Below are 20363 nucleotides of genomic sequence, written 5' to 3' on the forward strand. Positions count from 1 at the left end.
AGCGTTACATGCGTTACTTTTTTGCAAGTTAAAGGCGTTACGGAGTGTTGTATGCGTTACTTTTAAGTAAGTTATAGGCGTTACGGAGCGTTACATGCGTTCAGAATCAGAACAAATTGGCTCAAATGGCACGTTATAGACGTTACGGAGCGTTACATACTTTTTTGTAAGTTATAGACGTTACGAAGCATTACATGCGTTACTTTTTCACGAGTTATAGACGTTACGAAGCGTTAGATGCGTTACTTTTTTGCAAGTTAAGGCGTTACGGAGTGTTACATGCGTTACTTTTAAGTAAGTTATAGGCGTTACGGAGCGTTACATGCGTTACTTTCTTGTAAGTTAAAGGCGTTACGAAGCGTTATTTTTTCGGGATAACAGATCTCTACGTTTCATGCAACTCTAAGAGAAACAGGAAAACCGGATAACTTTAAAAATTCAGGTAAAAAAAACGCGTTATATGGAAATCCGCGTAAAACCCGCATAAAAATCGCGTAAAAAAATACCTCAGTGTATTGTGCATGTTTTGTTAAATACTCCAAAAACGGAACTAAACATTAATTTGGGCTCAAGATTATTACCGAAATCCGTTCGTCCCCATATCCGAGAAAATTTAGCGGTAATACGTTTTGTCGTTTACGTTTCTTATACCATTCTTCCTCCGGAACCAGAAGTGTTCACAGTTTGATATTCGAACATGACTCACGCCGCAAAAAGCTTGTTGAAATCGGTTCAGCCATCGGAGAAAAAGCAAGAGCAAATGTATTTGTGGATAGAACGAAGAGAAGATAGAAATAAGGAAATTTTGAAATCTAAATCCACAATTCTAAATTAAATGATTTACTAATGCTTTCGCTGTTCTCGTGTTTCTAGCAAATTAGAAGATAGATCCATACAAAATTGTAAAAATTGAACCTCAAAATATATTTTTCCGTAAAAGAAAAACTTACGTGCCAACATTTTGCCCCCCTTTGTCCTAATTCGTTACAATATTCAAAACTCCCTTCCCTCGGCTTAAAGTAGGACATAATTTGTGAATGACGTCTATTTGTCAATTATTACTCGAATTATAACTACGAAAGAGCTAAATGTTTCTGTGTTGTCGCGAATATAATGAACTAAACCAGTAAATTCAAAGTTCGTTATAAATCGGCACGAGTGACATCCCTGCTGGTCAGGCCATTAAACATTTAATTAGCCATTCGTGATGTGTTCCACGCTTATGCCAATGCATGTGGAATGCAATGTAGTAAAATTCAAAGAGCTGGTGGCTACTGTTTTAGGTCGGCATCGTTTAATTTTTTGCCCACGAAGCATCGAACTGAAACTGGGTGCGACGTGCAAAAACTTAATGCACATGATTTTGATCACAATTCGGTCGATTGCCGATACGAGATAATATCCTTTTCGAACCGTGGTAACCGTGGTAATATCAAACGGGTTGCCGAAACGTACTCGGAACAATTGCGGCGATGATTGGATTTTCTTCATTCCCTGATTCAAAGTTGCGCCAATGGAATGTTCACCAGACTCGAAAATTGGGTGTCTAGTCAACCACAATTGCAAATTCAACAGACATCTCCAGCACTTTTTTTATGCTGTTGGCCTACTTCCATTCTGAGAATCCAAGCAAGCCGGTAAAAATGTGCTGATGTACAGCGAGTTGGCACTTTTCCAGTAGGAGAATGTCAACACAAGGATTGCATAAAATTACGACTACGAACAACAAAAGTTGAAAAATACCACCATTTTCTTGTACCGGAAAATCGGCAACGATTTTCGTACATGCAATTCATTGATCACCGATAGTGCGATCGCAGAATGTTAGGATCAATAGTGGTCATTATAGAAAATCTATATCACAAATTATCATCATCGGTAATGATTGCAAATCGATGATTATTTACCATAATTTTCCCAACTGAATCTATCTGCTATCGATCTTTGCGGTAGAAATGACTCAACAGAACAACATCGCGTAATCACAAAATTACATGCTTTTAACTTTGCGTCGGTGGGCGTGGCCTTAGTAGTGGAGTTTTCGTTTTTTTCCTATTGCACCGGTGCTATACCGGTATAGGGCAGAAAAAGTTGCACGATTACAGGTAATTTCGAACCAGCTTAGCCGACAGTGGTTTACTGGTGTAATGAGTAGCGTAAGAAATGATGCGTTACATTTGAAAACAGTTGTTGGTTTCACGAAAAGCATACTTTGTGCATGCATCATCTTAGATCTTATTGTTTGTAACAACAACTCTAAAATTTTTGTTCGAGTAGAATTTTTGTTTTTATTTATTCAATAAACCGCAGAAGCAGAAAGGCAGATTCATCTACAATATCAACATTGTAATTTTAATGCATTTTTGTGAGAGATGATTTTCATCATTCCAATCATAATCCTAAAAGCCGAGAAATGAAGAAAGAAAAGAATCTTTCCAGATAGAACTATTCTTAGAAGCTGAATGAATTACATAAAGAATTCTTTTAGAAAGAAGAAAGTGAAAGTAGAAACAGAGAAACTCATGCAATTCTGGCTTGTTATGGCATAGAAACCGAAACTTAAATTGGAATACAGTAGAAAGAAATAACCCTTAATAAGTAATCCTTAATCTAGGAGTGGCCACAGAGTCGAGATGTTCGAAAGAGAAAAAAAAAGCACAATTGACGGTATTCTTTCGAACCAACGGCACCTTCATTTATAGTGTCCGATCACAATGAAAACGAATAATCAATTGAATACAATAGAAAACGAAATTTCCACGTTTTTGTAAACTATACGAAAAAATGACACGTGAGATGTTTTTCCGTCCACTCTAGCGCACAGCCTACTCTGATTTTTTCTATTTGATCCATGAAATGCTTGTGAAATCTGCAATTTTTAGATCTTATTTCGTTTTCGCTTGGGAAAACTGAAACTGACCCAGGGTAGTTTCACCAAACAAACATTTTTAACAAAGCTTATTGATTTCGCACAACGCAACTGGGATCTGAGCAAACCTGATATAAAAACCGGGTTCGAAACTGAGTCGATTTTCAGTTCAACGATGTTAAAACTAGGTTCGAAACTAGCTTCAAACAAATGATTTGACAGCAGTTACGGTGGAAACTAGGTTGGGTTTGGCATCAAGCAAAAACGACATTATTCTAACAAACTCACATCGACTTTACCGCTTCCGGAACCAAAAATTGCGAGAGATATTTAACACAATATTAGAAGATGGATATAGTGTGATGGCTTAGTCGATGCCTTTTATGCAGCCTACCTGGGTTCAATTCCCAACACCGAAAATAGGGTAAGAGTTTTTCTGGCACGAAGAGGCGAATGACTTTAAGGTTAAAACTTCTTTAAAATATTATTGCTATACACCAATAGTCATCTCATTAGTATGGTCGCAATAATAATCATAGAATATATGAAAAAAAAACTTCGTAACAATAATAGTTCGAGTAAAACAGATATTCAACTAGCAAACCTTTGAGTACCTATGAATAATATGTATTCCTAAAAAAATTTCGCCACATCACAAATATACAATAATATTCATTCGAGTCTATCTAAAGTCGTAAATCCGCATCATTTAACCACCACAACTACGTAAAAAATCATCACAACAAAATAGTAAAACGTACAACAAGGAATAAAGATAAATCGAAATGAATATTTTTATAACTATTTCTAGTACTAGCACGGGATCAGGTAAGTTCGCAGTCGTGTTTTTCAACTAGCAACAAAAAAGACCTAAGAATCGATATAATTTTAAACCCAGTTTAGATTTCGTGTTACGTTTTCTGCAGCGTAACTTTTAATGACGGTTTGAAATTTTACCTTTAACAAGTCTGTTTTTTCGAAAACATGAATCAAATCCCAAGAAATTTAATGAATTCTAGCATTCATTTGAATCCAAGCTTGTGAAAATCAGTCCAATCATCTTCGAGAAAACATTTCAGAACTCAACGCACTGAGTCGAATGATATATACCTTTTTTTCCGGTTCCAAGACGTTATACATCTGTCATTAATATTCAGTTTGTATTGCTTCGAGTTTTTTTTAACTTTGTTTTTCACAGTGTTAATTTAGAAGCAGTTTTATGTTAACTAAGCAGCATTTGGGGAAAGTTTTAGTTTTCTGTTTTAATTGGAAGAAAAATGCAGCTGAAGCGCGACAAATGCTTGTTGATGTTTATGGTGATAATGGTCCAATGGATAAATCATGTATGGAATGGTTTCGATGTTTCTGGAATGAAGATTTAAGCGTTAAAGACAGGCCTCGCTCTGGAAAACCAAAAAAAAAAAATCGAAGACAAACAATTGGAGGCATTGCTCGATGAAAATGCGAGTCAAACGCAAGAGAAGCTTGCAGAATCATTGGAAGTGATTCAAAAATCATTTTCTATATGATTAAAATCCATGGGGATGATTCAAAAGCAAGGCAATTTGATGCCTTATGAACTGAAACCGAGAAACATTCAAAGGCGATTTATCACTTGCGAGCCGCTGATTCGAAGATAACGAAGAAAGGGGTTTTACATCTAATTGTTACTGGGGATGAAACATGAATATTCTGTGATAACCTCAAGAAGAAAAAATACCACACTATGCCTGGTCAATTGTTGCCATCGACTTCAACATCAAATCCAAAGTCAAATATGTAGGGTCGAAGACATGGAATGCAATGAAAGACACGATGAAGTTATTCTCCTGCATGACAACGCTTGACCTCTGTCTCACCCGCCGCATTCTCCCAACATTTCTCCTTCTGATTACTGGTTGTCCCGATGGATGCAGCACGATCTGGCAGGTCATCGGTTTACTTCTTTCGCAGAAATCGAAAACTGGCTTCAACTGCAGAAATCGAAAACTGGCAGACGAGACGATTGGGAAAAAATAGTAACTAGTGATGGACGGTACTTTAATTAATAATTTAAATTCTTTTTTTTTGCAATTTGAAATAAATTGCTTGAGCGGAAGAACAGATATAAAGCGAGAAGACTAATGTTTGATGGACAGAGAAGATGTTTGGATGTATGGTATTGGTCGGATGTAGACCAGGTTCGATGTACGTTCTATCACGTCTGACTGCGTTTTAGAGTGTCTAATAACAAGGTTCAGAGTGGAGAAACGGTAGCGCGTATGCACGGAATGCATAAGAACGCAGGTTCGAGTCCTAGTTCCGAGCGTATCTTTCTCCAATAAATCATCTTTTCTGTTAGTTTTTCATTCATTTGGCTTCTCCAATATACGTTTCCACTCAGTCATTGCAAAAAAAAAACAAAAATAAATGCATGTTCACCGCAAAAAACAAGCTGAATTATATCGTTACTCCTAATATCATGAAAGATATTTTTTAATTAAAAAGACCAGAATATTTTTTGAACAAAAGCTTTTCACTATTATGGTTTTCATAAAGTATCTTCAACTGTGTGAAATAGGGAAATGGTTTTTTTACTGCGCTAGTTCAACTACCAAGTCAAATTGCACTGCTAGACATCAAAAACTCGGAGACGAAGCATCAAGAAAAAAATAAAATAACTAATATTTATACAAATTAAAAAACTACGCTTTATGAGTAATACTCTGGCTTGCATATAGTTTGTGAAATTTTGTTGACGATTGAGATTGCGTCATTTGTCCTGTTCTGACGTTAATAACAGCAATAAAAACGAGTGAATTGTCTAACCCAAAAGGTTTCTGTTGATTCAAAAATCACTAACAAAGTTACCAATTTTACATTTTTTTTCGATTTAGTCCCCGTAACTAGCAGTCCATTGCGTAACTGTCACAATTGACAGGGTGGTAAAAAAAACATTATCAATAACTAATGAACGTCAAAATAATACACCACATTGACTAGCAGTTGAAAGCCTGCCCTTTCACTCCTTTGTGCTACGTGACGACAACGGTCCATGCTCACAAATGCGGCGCGTTCACCGCCCACTACGATTGACAGCACGGAAACCGGTCCGGTTACTGCTTCAGCAGGTTCTGAACTACACAGCAAAAAAAGTTGTAATAATCCTCGATGTAATTTCTACTAATGTGCTTGAAATAAAGACGTAATCGTTAATTGGAGACAATATTGCATTTTTCAATAGCGATAATACCCTAATCTTCTATTATTACAACAAAACAACGTACTGAATTAATGAACATCAAATTGATTGAATCTTGTATGCAAATCGACATAATATCACAATCGAAGTTATATAGTAAAAAATTTCCATCAAATAATGTAATATCAAGCATGAGAACGTCTATGTAATTCTGTTCGCGTAAAATTCTGTCCTATGAAATGCGTGTTATTAGACGCTTGGATTTATTAACACGTTGAAATTAATGCACATCTATACTTCCCCTAAAATTGTGTGATATTACACTATGGCGCGCATTATTAAATTAAAGTGTTTTTCCCCAGTGCAATGCTGTTTGTGTCAAACTTTGTGGGCCATTGAATGGCCGCTATTCGTGAGCTAAGAGCTAAACTCGTAAGTTCAGGAAAAACTTAGACCTTTACGTTTTCTGGGTAAGTAATATGAAATATTTTGTAATGAATAATATCATTAACGCTATAACTGCCACGGATTTAATGTTCAGAAAATTATTCATCTATTTCCAGCGCCGGTATCAGAGTTCGCCGTTTTTACAGAGGTATTTGGCCTTTTTAATTTTTTTGATAATCCTTTGGCTTGTTCGCCGGTTTTACGAAGAAGGCCGGCCGCGTATTACCAAACGATTCAAAGTGACTAATCATACGCAAATCGCATCGAGACCCGCAACGCAGTGTGAGATTACGATTGAAAATTGCTGCAATATGAACGTATGCGAAACGGTATTATAAGCAATTGTTCTCTATCGGACTTAATCTAGATTTATCAAAAATTTTGGTTTTCATTTTCAGCCCTGTTTCGATACGAATCTTCTGCAGAAGGCATCATCGAAAGCAGATGATAAGCAGTACCTGTTGGACGACATCGAGAACATTGCCGGTTCCTATCGCAAGCTACCCAGCTGCAGTAATGAAAAGGGTCTACCCTAATCACTAGAAACTAAGACTGCTAGCGGGGATAGTATCCTCGATTGGTGGCTTAAATTCCTCTCTAAAGAGGCAGCTGTAAAAGTGCGATTAAAAAAGCGGATTTGCTTAGCGATGATGAAAATCGTTGCCCCCTAACTGAAATCTCTCCAGACTTAGCAATATACAAATAGGTAGTTGTGAACTAATTTATGTGATTAGTTAATAGAAAAAAGGAAAGCTAAGGGCTGCAGGAAGGTTGCATTGAAAGAATGATTGGGCTAAGTAGTATATATTGCTTGTCGGTTTTAATTTTTTTTTCATTTGTGGCGTGCGCACGTAAATTTGGTGCTTATGTGTTATTTTATTCGCCCATATACTCCGTCGAATTCACTAGTTTAAAATGTGTAATTTGCAATACGATTATTGATACCCGTATTTTGAAACGGGGTCTGTCGTAAACTAACAATTTGCTCGTTTTTAATATTTTTGTTCTCTAACTAAACTGAAATGGTAAAGAACTACGTCGTCCAACAAATCCAAATCATATTTTTAATTTCAATAAATAATTTATTATTTTAAAACTATGAAGCATTGATTTTTTAACATATAGGAAATGCTAACTTCAATGATGTTGTAAAAAAGCGGTATTCAACAACATGAACGGAATTAAAACCCTACGGCGCGACATCTGGACTCTAACTTTTCGGCTTTAAAACAATTGATAGAGTAACATTTGGTAACAGAGGTATTTGGCCCACTTTAGGATTGATTTTATTTTGGCACACTTTGTAAAAATATTCACCAAATGTTGTAATATCTTTGAAAAATCCTTCCGCAATAGGTAATTTTATATAATTAGCTTGATGCAACATAGGTTACTTAACATCGAACCCATAAAGTATATATGAAGTGGCCAAAATATTTCCGAATATTTTGGAAAACCTCGAAAGAAGTATTTTAAATGAGACTGACTACAATAGATTTGTCGATCATATTATCGGCCAGATACGAAATAAAGGGTGATTTTTTAAGAGCTTGAGAACTTTTTTAAACAATAAAACGCATAAAATTTGCAAAATCTCATCGGTTCTTTATTTTAAACGTTAGATTGGTACATGACATTTACTTTTTGAAGATAATTTCATTTAAATGTTGACCGCGGCTGCGTCTTAGGTGGTCCATTCGGAAAATCCGCTTTTTTATCGACAAATTTTGTTCAGCGATGAGGCTCATTTCTGGTTGAATGGCTACGTAAATAAGCAAAATTGCCGCATTTGGAGTGAAGAGCAACCAGAAGCCGTTCAAGAACTGCCCATGCATCCCGAAAAATGCACTGTTTGGTGTGGTTTGTACGCTGGTGGAATCATTGGACCGTATTTTTTCAAAGATGCTGTTGGACGCAACGTTACAGTGAATGGCGATCGCTATCGTTCGATGCTAACAAACTTTTTGTTGCCAAAAATGGAAGAACTGAACTTGGTAGACATGTGGTTTCAACAAGATGGCGCTACATGCCACACAGCTCGCGATTCTATGGCCATTTTGAGGGAAAACTTCGGAGAACAATTCATCTCAAGAAATGGACCGGTAAGTTGGCCACCAAGATCATGCGATTTGACGCCTTTAGACTATTTTTTGTGGGGCTACGTCAAGTCTAAAGTCTACAGAAATAAGCCAGTAACTATTCCAGCTTTGGAAGACAACATTTCCGAAGAAATTCGGGCTATTCCGGCCGAAATGCTCGAAAAAGTTGCCCAAAATTGGACTTTCCGAATGGACCACCTAAGACGCAGCCGCGGTCAACATTTAAATGAAATTATCTTCAAAAAGTAAATGTCATGTACCAATCTAACGTTTAAAATAAAGAACCGATGAGATTTTGCAAATTTTATGCGTTTTATTGTTTAAAAAAGTTCTCAAGCTCTTAAAAAATCACCCTTTATAACAACTTCAATTCCTATTTGCGTACTTCGGCAAATAGCTCAAGTTATTACGAATTAATATTTCTTTTTTAATGATATGGATGACGATGGTATGATAATAGGAAACGGATGTAGCACAACTTGCAAATTGGAGTCGACCCAATGAGACAGTGCCGGGTTGGAATCAACGATAATTACTATTTCTCCGGAGAACCTCATGTGTCTGATATTTGTTTGCAGAAACTTTTGAAAAATGAAGATTGGGATGAGGAACTTCTTACGTCTACAAAATCCTACATCCGCTTCAAGATCGATTCAAGCTCAATGGATGATCTCATGGAGAGCTTTTCAATTATAAGAAAAACTGTTTTTTTTAATATCATTTTTTTGAAGCAACTGGTGTAAGAGCGAATCAATTCAAAGAAAACTTCTTAAAAAAACGAGAGAAAATTATTCTTGTATCTAACACATACCGTAATAAAGCCGTGCACATTATGGATTAAGCCGATGAAAGGGAACTATTTTCGGGAATCGCAAGATTATTTAAAGAAGAGCTCTCTGAAATAATCCATGAAGAAAAAGATGACACTGAAGAAACGATCGACAAAAAATACCCGATAATTGTTGTAGTGGGTAAGATCGAAATTTTTGTTTGTTCTTTATAGTCAAAAGTTTTATTCCCATTGCAATAGAAAATTGGAAAGCAGTGCTAAGGTCAATCATTTATGGCGATTTTCATTGAAAAAACACTGGTGGCGTGGATTGCTCTGGTTTTGCACCTTCGAGCACAAATGGCAATTAAACACCGTCAGAATATTGTATTTCTGCTCGAAAGTTCAAAACCAGGCAATCTACGCCACCAGTGCTTTTCAATGAAAAACTTCATTTGAAATGCATTTAAAGGAATGCAAGTTACGAGTCATTAACTTTCCGTTTGAGTGTTTGAACAGAATGATTTTACAAGGATAATTTTTTTAAATATTACCATTTAATTCTGTTATAAGTATATCACGTCACTATACAAATTCACTATGTATCTCACGACACTATAAATCTTGTATAATAAACGTCACATCACATATGCACATTTCGAATACAATTTATATTCATCTTAACTAAAAAAAAACTATCACACTGAAGATGAATATAAATTGTATTCGAAATGTGCATATGTGATGTGACGTTTATTATACAAGATTTATAGTGTCGTGAGATACATAGTGAATTTGTATAGTGACGTGATATACTTATAACAGAATTAAATGGTAATATTTAAAAAAATTATCCTTGTAAGTTACGAGTGTTCGCTTGTAGTTGAGCCCCCAACCCACTGGAGTTGATAGCATTCAAGTTCGAAAGTTATTTTTGGTTTCAAACGAAACTGTTCCATAGATTTTCACAAAAATCTCGGTTGATTTTTCATTAGGGCGTATAAGCAAGTAACAGTTTCTCTTTGATCACTCTCTCTTTCGATTATTGTGGTGTGATTAAAAAGCTTTTCTTTGATTTCACTACACTGTTCGAAAGTCGTATGTTTCGGGTATCATTTTATGCAGAGTTGAGTGATAAACTTGGAAACTGCTTGGTAATTAATAGAAGAGAAAGTAAACAAAGAGAAACTCACTTGCTTATACGCCTTAATGAAAAATCAACCGAGAAATAATGAATCAGGATTGCAACCGCTAACGTATTATGCACTGCACATTGATCGTAATGTAAGCTACTTCATGACCAAATTGTGATTTTCAACCAGAGGGAATGAAAAAAGAAAAAATATGTCTAATTTTGGCATTCTAAACGATTTTTAACTTTTGTGTTCATTTTATTTTAGGTTCAACTCAACAATTCTATGTTCATGCGCAGGGCCACAGGGTCAGTGAACATCTTGACAGTTTTGCTTCGGTCATACAACACCTCATCATGTTTTATTTTATTTTTTATTATCATTATCCGCCAGTGCTCTCTTAAACTTTAGAGTTCATTCAACTTTATTTTTTGAAGCTAAGACCAGTGAAAGGTACTCGATCGAAAGCAACTCTAGTAGGCCAACAGCAATGCATGGTCCGATCACTATTAATAAAATTAGCGAAACACGATAAATGTTAATCAAATTGAATCTGTAATTGAAACAAAAAATAAAATACGTTTTTGTTATTATTTTATCCTATTTGTTTTGTTTTTATATAAATTCCCACAATTTATGTTTTTGTAAATGTTTAAAATTATTTCACGAAATACATCGTTTGCAATTACGTTGTTTTAAATCACATTGTTTGTGGTCACATCGATTGCGTCACGCTATTTTTCATCACGTCGTGCTACATTACAATAAGTACAGTACATCTCCTTAATTACATCAATACTCATACGTCGTTTCAATAAGGCGTATAGGTGTGCTATATTACAACAATCTACTTAATCATTGATGTGCAGCGATTTTGATGTGATATCACAATTTATTTTTTTCTGTGTAGCAGCAGCCGCGGATAGATTGAGAAAAAGCTCTACCGTTGCGTTGCGCCTTGTGTGTACCAGTTAGGCATACAACATGTAAAACCAATTTCCATCCGTCCTGTTCATGCTAAACTATTTCATTCATAAATGCAAACACCTAAACGAATACCCGATCGATTACGGCGCAGGGCTTATCGCGTAATACGATAAAATGTTTCCACATACATGTACCGGTTTTGGTTTTAGAAATCGACGGCACCAGAATCGCTAGCCATGATCTTCCCACGCGTTTCGGTTTCGTTCTGAAATGTCACAAACTTCACCGCGGCAGTGTTGTCAGTAGTAAGTACACTATCTGTCAAAACTTAACACCATTCGAATGTTCCTATTTATGCCACTAATCCCGTCATAAATCCGTCTCGACAGGCAGTCCGTCCGTCAGTGAAGTTGACAATGATCAAAAAGTGCCGGCATATGCTACCGACGGATGGAAATCGGTCAAAAGTGCAACCTTTGTCCAAGTGTTTATTTATTCCGCAAACGCAACTGATGCAATCTCACTGTTCATCCGAACGGGACTGACAGAGCAACAGCGGAGACGGGGACAAGGCTGAAACAACACTTGATCGTCGGGCGGCCGTATCTTTTTTTTTTGCCCGTTTGTGTCGGATTCATTCCGCCAGTTTGTTGCAGTCATAAACGATTCATAATAATCGTTTACCTACGACTTATAGCAACAATAAAAACAAATTTATATTTATTTATATTATCAAATTATGCATTCGAGCGGTTCGGATTTGTTCACTTCGCGTACTCAACCGCCCGACGTGGGTAGCGATCTACCGATCGATCGATCCTCGCGAGTTGTTGGGTTTGAGCGTTGTGAACGGAGAGGTGAAGAGTTATTTAGAAGCAGTTTGTCTTGTTTTTAGTTGGTATTCATACTATTCATTCATAAGTCACCACACAAGTTTCATGGATGTAGCACAATCTTGGAGCGTTTGAACTGCCCTGCCGGAGGGAATGAACTGAACGAACAGGCCGAATTGAAAACACATTGCTTGTGTGCTACTTTATGCGATTAATTCAGACGATATTTTTTCCGAGTTTAAAATTGATCTTATCAGTTGTCATCGGGTTTACCAGCGCCGTCAGCCATCAGCTTTTCTACTGCATCAAACTGCAAGGCCTACTGCACTGCAAGGCTGGTCAATCCGGTGCGGTAAATAAAAACAACTGTCAGTGGTGGAAAGACTGCGGCTGCGAATCGCACCTTGTTATAAATTTTCCGCGAGTAATACACACTTACCTCTACAACAGCTCGCAAAATCAATCCCCCACCCCACCAGTCAGTCCAGTGGCGATTTAATCGTTCCGCAGCCAGTTCCGTTGAACACATCAGCAGCCCATTCTCAACGTCTTCGCCGGGAAGGTGGTGATTATGCAATTACTCGCTGCCCACTCGAGGGGAGTCCCTCGTACACGAAGGGACAACGATCGCAGTTAAAGTAGACGTTTGTAATTTGATCGTTTTAGCTATCGCATGACCTATAATCGGACCGACTCATATCTCGATCGGATCGTGTGCCTGTTTGTTGTTGTCGCCTTGTGTCGTGGCTGGATGATGTTGCGTCTGCTGCGAAAGTGTGCCGGGTCACGCGTGCTCTTACTTCAGCCTCACTCAGCTGTTGCTAGTGGAAACGCAGGAAGTATGTGTGTGTGTTGTAATTGACACATTTTAAATGGAGCCTGGCCTGCTGTTGCGCGCAAAGTACTTTCATATGGAAAAATGATGGAACCATTTTTGACAGAACACCACATCATTTGGATTGATGATTTGTTTGTATATCTGTTAGGTTCTATTGAGGTTCAAGGACCTCGAAACCATTATTGAATTTTTCGTTCTCATTTTTTGGCCGATTTGGCCTCCCTCGATGGTTCGCCGCGCTAAGACAGAAGTCTCACGAGAAAAGAATGCTAGTTCTGAGAATTGCTCACAATGGAAGAGCTTCTTACCAGTAGAACTATTCCCAGCCATTAAGTTGGTTAAGGTAACTGTTCCTACATTCATCTCTTCAGTTAGTTCAGTTCAGTTAATAAAACACTTCGGTTTTAATTGTGGCCCTGTGGTACAATAGCATTCACTTCTAGGGATAATCTTCTCTGTAATAATACTACCGCATGTCAGTATGAGCCTCCAGTGATAACCGGGTTGTTGCTATGTCGATTCCGTTATTTTTTCTAGCCGAAGAATCGATCAAAGGTACAGTAATTCTGTTACATTACATAACAGAAGCTAGAAAAACAAGCAAAATTAGGCATTGTTTGTTTTTTATAGAAAGAAAACCGAACGCGGGTTGGCGGTTCAATGCACAGGGCGATGGTCTTACAAACTAGTTGTCGTATGTTCGAGCCCCGACCTGGTAGGATTCTTAGTGTCAGCAGAATCGTAGCACCAGTCATGCAATGGTTCTGTACGATATGAATCGGATGCGAGATTCACAAAAGGAATGTAATATTCAGAATTTGTTTGGATTCGTTTTTGATAGAAGTTTTGGTCACTAATTATTTTAAATATACAGTTTTTTTTCTACTCGAATCGATGTCTAGAATATTCAAAACTTGACCATACAGAAAGCAAATACGTAATTCTACGTTAAAAATCATTCAAAGTTCTTTTAACTAAAATTTTCACTTGAATTTATTCAAAATTTGCGAGAATTTTTTTTCTAAGTAAGTTCAAATGCATGTTTATTGTTTTTTATATTTCCATGCTTAAACTTCTTATCAATACTTAACGAATAACAGTTTGGAATATAATAGATGAAGGAAGTGAAACTAAAAATGTTTGAATTAATATACCCCAAAATCAGGACTAGAGCATGCGAGTATAATCTAGACGGTGATAGAAACCTTTCAAAATAATAATATTGTATCAACAGAAATATGATCTGCTCCAATTCATAGTTTTTAAATTCTGGGTTTATTATTTTTCGAAATTTGCTACGAACTTTTCTGCAAATTCTTCTCATGATTAAACAAAAATTCTCTGTGCCCACTTAAGTACTATGGAATGCTATTAACTTTTATCTACACAGCAAAAAATTATGAAATTTACAGATGACGCAAATCCACATATGACACAATTCATAGAAATATAATTCGTGAAACGACGGAATTTTACAAGAATGATATAAATATACGACAAACATATCACGCCTTTCAAGCAAACGTTTAAATTTACATGTTTGAGCACTTAAAAATATGTCAGAATGTATTAAATATAAGTTAGATTCACTGTAAAATTGAGTCATTTTTGACGTTCATATATGTCGGTCTCAGAAGACGTAAATTTACACGATTTTTTCTAGGTGTGTAGATACGATTTCCGGTTTCAGAATTAAAGGATGTGCAACTAAAAATACAAAAATATGCACTTAATTCTGTCTAAGATGGCTGAGCCGATTTTAATAAGCCTAATTTGAAATGTAAGGTCTTACTAACCCACAGAACCCTTTTTCTGGGTCCGGAATTACAGGGTGATACGTAAAAAAAAACAAATTAAGGAGCTTGTTTCTATGCATGCCAATGGAAAAACGAATAAAGTACGTCATAATGGTTGATGGTCAAAACATTTGATTTCGTTTGTACCGGTTCCCAGTTCCCGGTTCCGGTTACCGGCAATACTGATCAAAAATCCCAAAAAAACTTACCTTATTTTCTTAGATAAAACCTATCCGATTTTCATAAACTTAGATTTAAAAGAACGGTATACTTAAGCGGTCCTCTCGAATCTTATTGAATTTTATCCAAATCCGAATTCCGGTTCCGGAAAAGCAGGGTGAAATGCGCTTAAAATTTTAAATTATCATTCAGTGTGACTATACAAAATAAATAGAAATTCTATTTAATTTTGCTTGAAACTGTTTCAATTTACAGCTTTTTGTAGCTTACGCCTAAACAACAGTTAACAAAATGTTCTTTGAAAAATACCACAGTAATATTTATAAGAATAAGAGTAATATAAGAAAAGTATCATCACTCCTCCTGTTGAATTAAAATAGCTTTTCAAATATTTGCCAGTTTGTTTACTTTTATCAGGTTATGCTACAGTTTCCTGGTAACGTAACGAAACATGAGAGTGAAATAAAGTCGACTCAGCAAGGCTGCCAAACAAGCGGTAGCTTTATTGGATGCAGACACATTTAATGCAAACTTGTAACCGAAAATATCGAAACTTTTCTATTCACCCGACCCATCGAGAGTCATTTTGTACATATGCGAGAGAGCATGGAAAGAAATGTAATACGCAGAATGAAACACGTGGTTATACGCGACCTACTGACCTCAGTCTTTAATAGTTTGGATAATTTTTATTGTTCTTGTTTTGAGATTTTAAGCCGAGCGGTCTTCGGCCTCCTAGGCTCCTGACCCTTTGTTCCAGGTTTGGAACCTTGGTTCGAAAGTTGTTGAAACTTAATTTAAACAAATTCGCTGTAAAATAAATGTAAAGCAAATAAATAAGAAAGATTATAACGTAAATATATATAAAAGCTATACAATGTTTGACTTATTTAGTAAAATATTACTAAAATTTTAATCTTAGAATCTCTTCCAAAAAATAATTTGAAATTACTCGTAATTTGTACTAATCTGTGCCGATTTTCATATATTGTAAAATGTTACATAAATAATTTGTTTTATGTTTATTTCAATGATTGTTTATCGAAACACTTGTTTCATACTTGTCTCAATTTTTTTCCAAAGTTCATAGAATAGTACACACTTCGAAAAAATTGTGTAGATTTACGTATTCTGAGACCGCCACAATCGAGCATCCAGATTGACACATTTTTACACTTGATTTAATACAATATTCATGCATTTTGATTTATTGTTACAATTTGAAGCATATAATTTTACAATTCTGCATGAAACGCTGGGAATGTTTGACAGAGCTTTAAGTCATTCTTGTAAAATTCAGTCATTTTACGAATTACATTGTTATACATTGAGTCATACGTGGATTTACATCACTAGTAAATTTCATCATTTTTTGTTGTGTATTTCTTAATTGAGCCTAAACTCAACTGAAATCTGTTTTTTTACTATCCTAATTTTTTAATTTATCTTCACATTTTTTTCGGAAATTATTGCAAAATAATTCCGGGTTTGATAAATTTCCGTCTCTGATCATTTTTTACCAATTTTTATTTCAATTATTCCATTGATCAGTCTTTCTCACCTATTTCTCATTAATTAGGGATAGAAAAAAACGTAATTTTGAAAATTCGCCAAAAAAAGACCTCAGTGTAAGTCAAATTTGGTTGAGTAATCCAAAAATTATTGAAAGTTTTTGTGTTTAAAATTTGGTCAGGATGTATTTGAAACCCGTTAAAAAGTTGTTTGGGATGAAATTGTAACCTGTAGTGAACTTCGTTGTGATAAAAATCTCTTTTCCGAATTTTTTGGTTAGTAATTGTCATAAAATTTCCCTGACCCATTGTGCGGAATCGGGAATCGAACCCACTGTGTGAAAAATGTTGAAATTCTTAGTTACTGTTTTGATCAATGAAATTTTTTTTATGTTCCATTCCAATAGAATTGAAGTTTAGTAATTCCTTTTTAACTTTTTCTTCCCAGTAATTTTTACCCTCATTAAAAACATGGACTCAACTCAATTCGAAAAGTTTCACGAAACCCTAATGGGTCATGTTACTGTACAAATAAATTTTCACTCAACGCAACTTTCTGGAACAATCCAACGCACGAACACTTTCTATTCGCTTCTAAAATTGAGTAACGCTGGAAAACTGCAACGCGTTGTGTTCTGCTGGCTCTTAATGGGATAATAATAATTAATGCGCCGGCTTCTCGTGAGCTTGCAGGTTTTTTTCTCAACCTTCACGTTGCACTTGTTGTATACGCCTTGTACAAACAACTGGCTGCTTTGAGGTTTTGTTGTTTCTCGGCGACCCAAAAACCGTTAAAGTAAATAATGAAATCGTTTTTTTTTTTGTTTTTCGTTATTGGTTTTCACTAGGCTGCCGGTGTTATTTGTCTTCCTCCGTGGGGTCTTCTTTTCGGAACATCGGATTACTTGTATGCATTTCATTGGCCGTTCAAGAATGATTGATCTAGTCTGCCTGGGCTGACCTCAATTGAAAAAACACCGTTAAATACACGCAGTGTCCGTCTGTAATGTTTAAGTCGGGGTAGTAGTTTTGACATTTCACATTACATGAAAGAACTGGGTTGCTTGGATATTTTTCGTTGATTCTTGACTGAAAGACAAGACATTTAAAAATTATCGACAGTGGCCGTGCCCTCAGCTGCACTACCGTGCTCAAGCCAAGTTTAGTTTAGTGTTTTGTCACGGAATTTTAATGTGATTTTGCAATAAACTATGTCACGGTGCTAGCACCACAGACAACCGGTCGAGTCATGCGCGTTTCGTCGTCGTATGAGACATTGCGCGGGGGCCACGGTGAGGTCACCCACAGTCATGAGATCAGTCATCTCACCGGTGGTGTATCGATACTGACCATGTTTCATGTGTAAACAATGACAACAGCATGTGGCCGTGTGTGCAGTCCCGGTTTGTTTGAGAAATATCGCAAGTGTTTCCGTGATACACACGGCCGATAACCGGTTCTTCGATACTGCGAACACACGCAGAGTGGACTCCTTCATTTTCAAAAGTGCCATCGAATATACGACGTTCAATTCTAATTATTTAAGATTTCTTTTTTATTTCAAGTATGTTTGTCACTACTCGGTCCGATGAAGTAATAGCGGATGTTTTAAACATAACGAGCTGGTTTATCTGTCATTTGACAGACCTTTAGTTAGCACGGTAAATATTTACCTCATTATTAACAACATTCGACCATAATTACCTCGGATGTTGTAATCGTGACGAACACACACACACACACGCATGTACTTGCAAACAATGACGCATCAAGGGATCGGAACAATAACGCTGAAGAATTCCTCGATCGATTGGCGTTCCGCTAAATGATCCGCTTAGCGAATACAATACTACGAATTGATGGAAGAAAAATGTTGAAATGCATTCAGCAATCGACTCACGATTCTCCGGAATACTGAAATGGATCGTGAGAAAATTGTCAGTACTTTATTTATCCAGTAACGGTTCGTTGGGAGCGGAACTGATGTGATCAAAAACGAAATAAGAAATCGGATAAGTTTGCTAATTGTGGGATATTACCAGGCGCGTACCCAGAAAAAAATTTCGGGGGGTGTTTCAGAACATGTTGATCAATTTCCATACAAATGGAACTTTTTATATAATTATTTGAAATTTTTTTATTGTGGAGTCGTTTGTTGAAAATTATTCATTTTATTTTTTACTTATTTGAAAAAAAGAGTTTACATAATATCATACTTTTTTGAGTTTCGGAGGGGGTTTGAACCCCTAAAACACCCCCCTGTATACGCGGCTGGATATTACAAATATTATTGTGACAGTTCTTGAACCACTTTATTTTTACGGTGGGAGGTACTGCATTTCATTTTAAATATTTAATTTTCGGGTTTCATAAATTACAATATTATTTCGTCAGAATGGAACAAATGAGTCATAGGGCAACGGTACCCTATTTCATCTGAGCTCCTATTTCCATCTGATCCCTTCACCTCATAACTTTGAATATGAATAATATTTTACAACTTACCGGAAACAAACTGTGAAATGTTTTAAAATGATTTGAAAAGCTATTGTCGCACTTTCCTATTGAAAGAAATGGTTTTAAATTCTTCGGTGATCGATTTTTTCGTTTAAAATAAACTCACTTTTCGATTTAGGACACATTTTCGTCTCAAGATTTACAGTTCGTCATGTTTCTAATTATCTACTAATCGATTCGTCTTAAAACATGATCACTATTTCGCACATTTACACTGCTAATGAATGCTTGATGACTTCATAATTAGTAATGTTCACTTGTCACTTGTTTAATCAACGATTAAAAACTTAAAAAACTACCCGACAAGCAATAAAAGTCTTCGAAAATATGAGATGAAAGTTTTTCACTTCGTTCTCTTGATTGCGCTTTGTTTTCATCTCATTTGGTTTCGCAAAGTTGCCAAGTTATCTCATAATGTTACAAAACAAAAATTGTTTATCTTCTTCAAATTATCATCAAAAAGTATGTTTTTGGTATCCGTGACATTAGTTTAATTATATTATTGATATTAATATTTCAATAAAACTGTTTCTGCTTCGAATATTACCAGAAAGAACGTGTTAAATACTAATGAAATAACCATTGTGGCAAATCTAGTAGCACTGGTTTCATTCTGCTATACGCCAACACAACGCTGTGAAGTGTGTGTGTGTTTCATCGGCTGTGCACAGAGATGCCAGGTATTTTCATAGAAAATATGTATTACTTTGCATAGAAAGTCTATATCTGTTCTATCTGTTTTCACTAATAAAATGATGTTAAAATATAGTTCTTTATATCTCCGCAAGTCATTACCCCATTGATTAGATAATTCAATGAGTAAATTTTTTACCAATAATAATAATGTGGAAAAATCCTGGTGGGTACGGTTGTATCGTTTGAGTTGTATATCTGGCAGCGGTAAGGCAGTCGGTCACCAGAATGTCTGCAAGCCATATTTTTCCAGCTGGCAGCGTTTAGTCAGCCATGCTAATGCGGGTGAGAGTGTAATAGTGGAATATTTTGTTTTGATTGCTGTCGCCATTGCTAATTTATAGGATGAATAAAAGATCAACGATAGGATGGATAAAAATCCATTGAGATGAAATTAGGAGCAGAGTAGTGAAAACATCATTAGTGTTTTTAGCTGTTTTATAAATATTAGTTGAATTTTCAAGAAACGTGAATCAATTTTCAACGTGGAGCAAGGCGAATGAAGCAGTAATATGAAATAGTTACAGTGATTTTAGTGGCTAAATCGGAGTTTGAAGGCGACGTCCTTAC

The 20363-nt window shown here is 36.0% G+C and overlaps 1 protein-coding gene and 1 long non-coding RNA gene across 2 annotated transcripts in view; both read left to right on the forward strand.

Moving 5' to 3' along the window:
• The window catches only part of LOC131436936 (uncharacterized), a 73278-nt gene that overhangs the window by 39121 nt on the left and 13794 nt on the right, over nucleotides 1-20363 (forward strand). The window lies entirely within an intron of this gene.
• On the forward strand, nucleotides 6442-7439 carry LOC131436947 (uncharacterized). Its single transcript, XR_009230678.1, has 3 exons — nucleotides 6442-6520; nucleotides 6614-6826; nucleotides 6896-7439. It is a non-coding gene; the product is annotated as an uncharacterized LOC131436947 (long non-coding RNA).

The sequence above is a fragment of the Malaya genurostris genome, chromosome 1, assembly GCF_030247185.1.
Source record: "Malaya genurostris strain Urasoe2022 chromosome 1, Malgen_1.1, whole genome shotgun sequence".
In the NCBI taxonomy this organism is placed as follows: domain Eukaryota; kingdom Metazoa; phylum Arthropoda; class Insecta; order Diptera; family Culicidae; genus Malaya; species Malaya genurostris.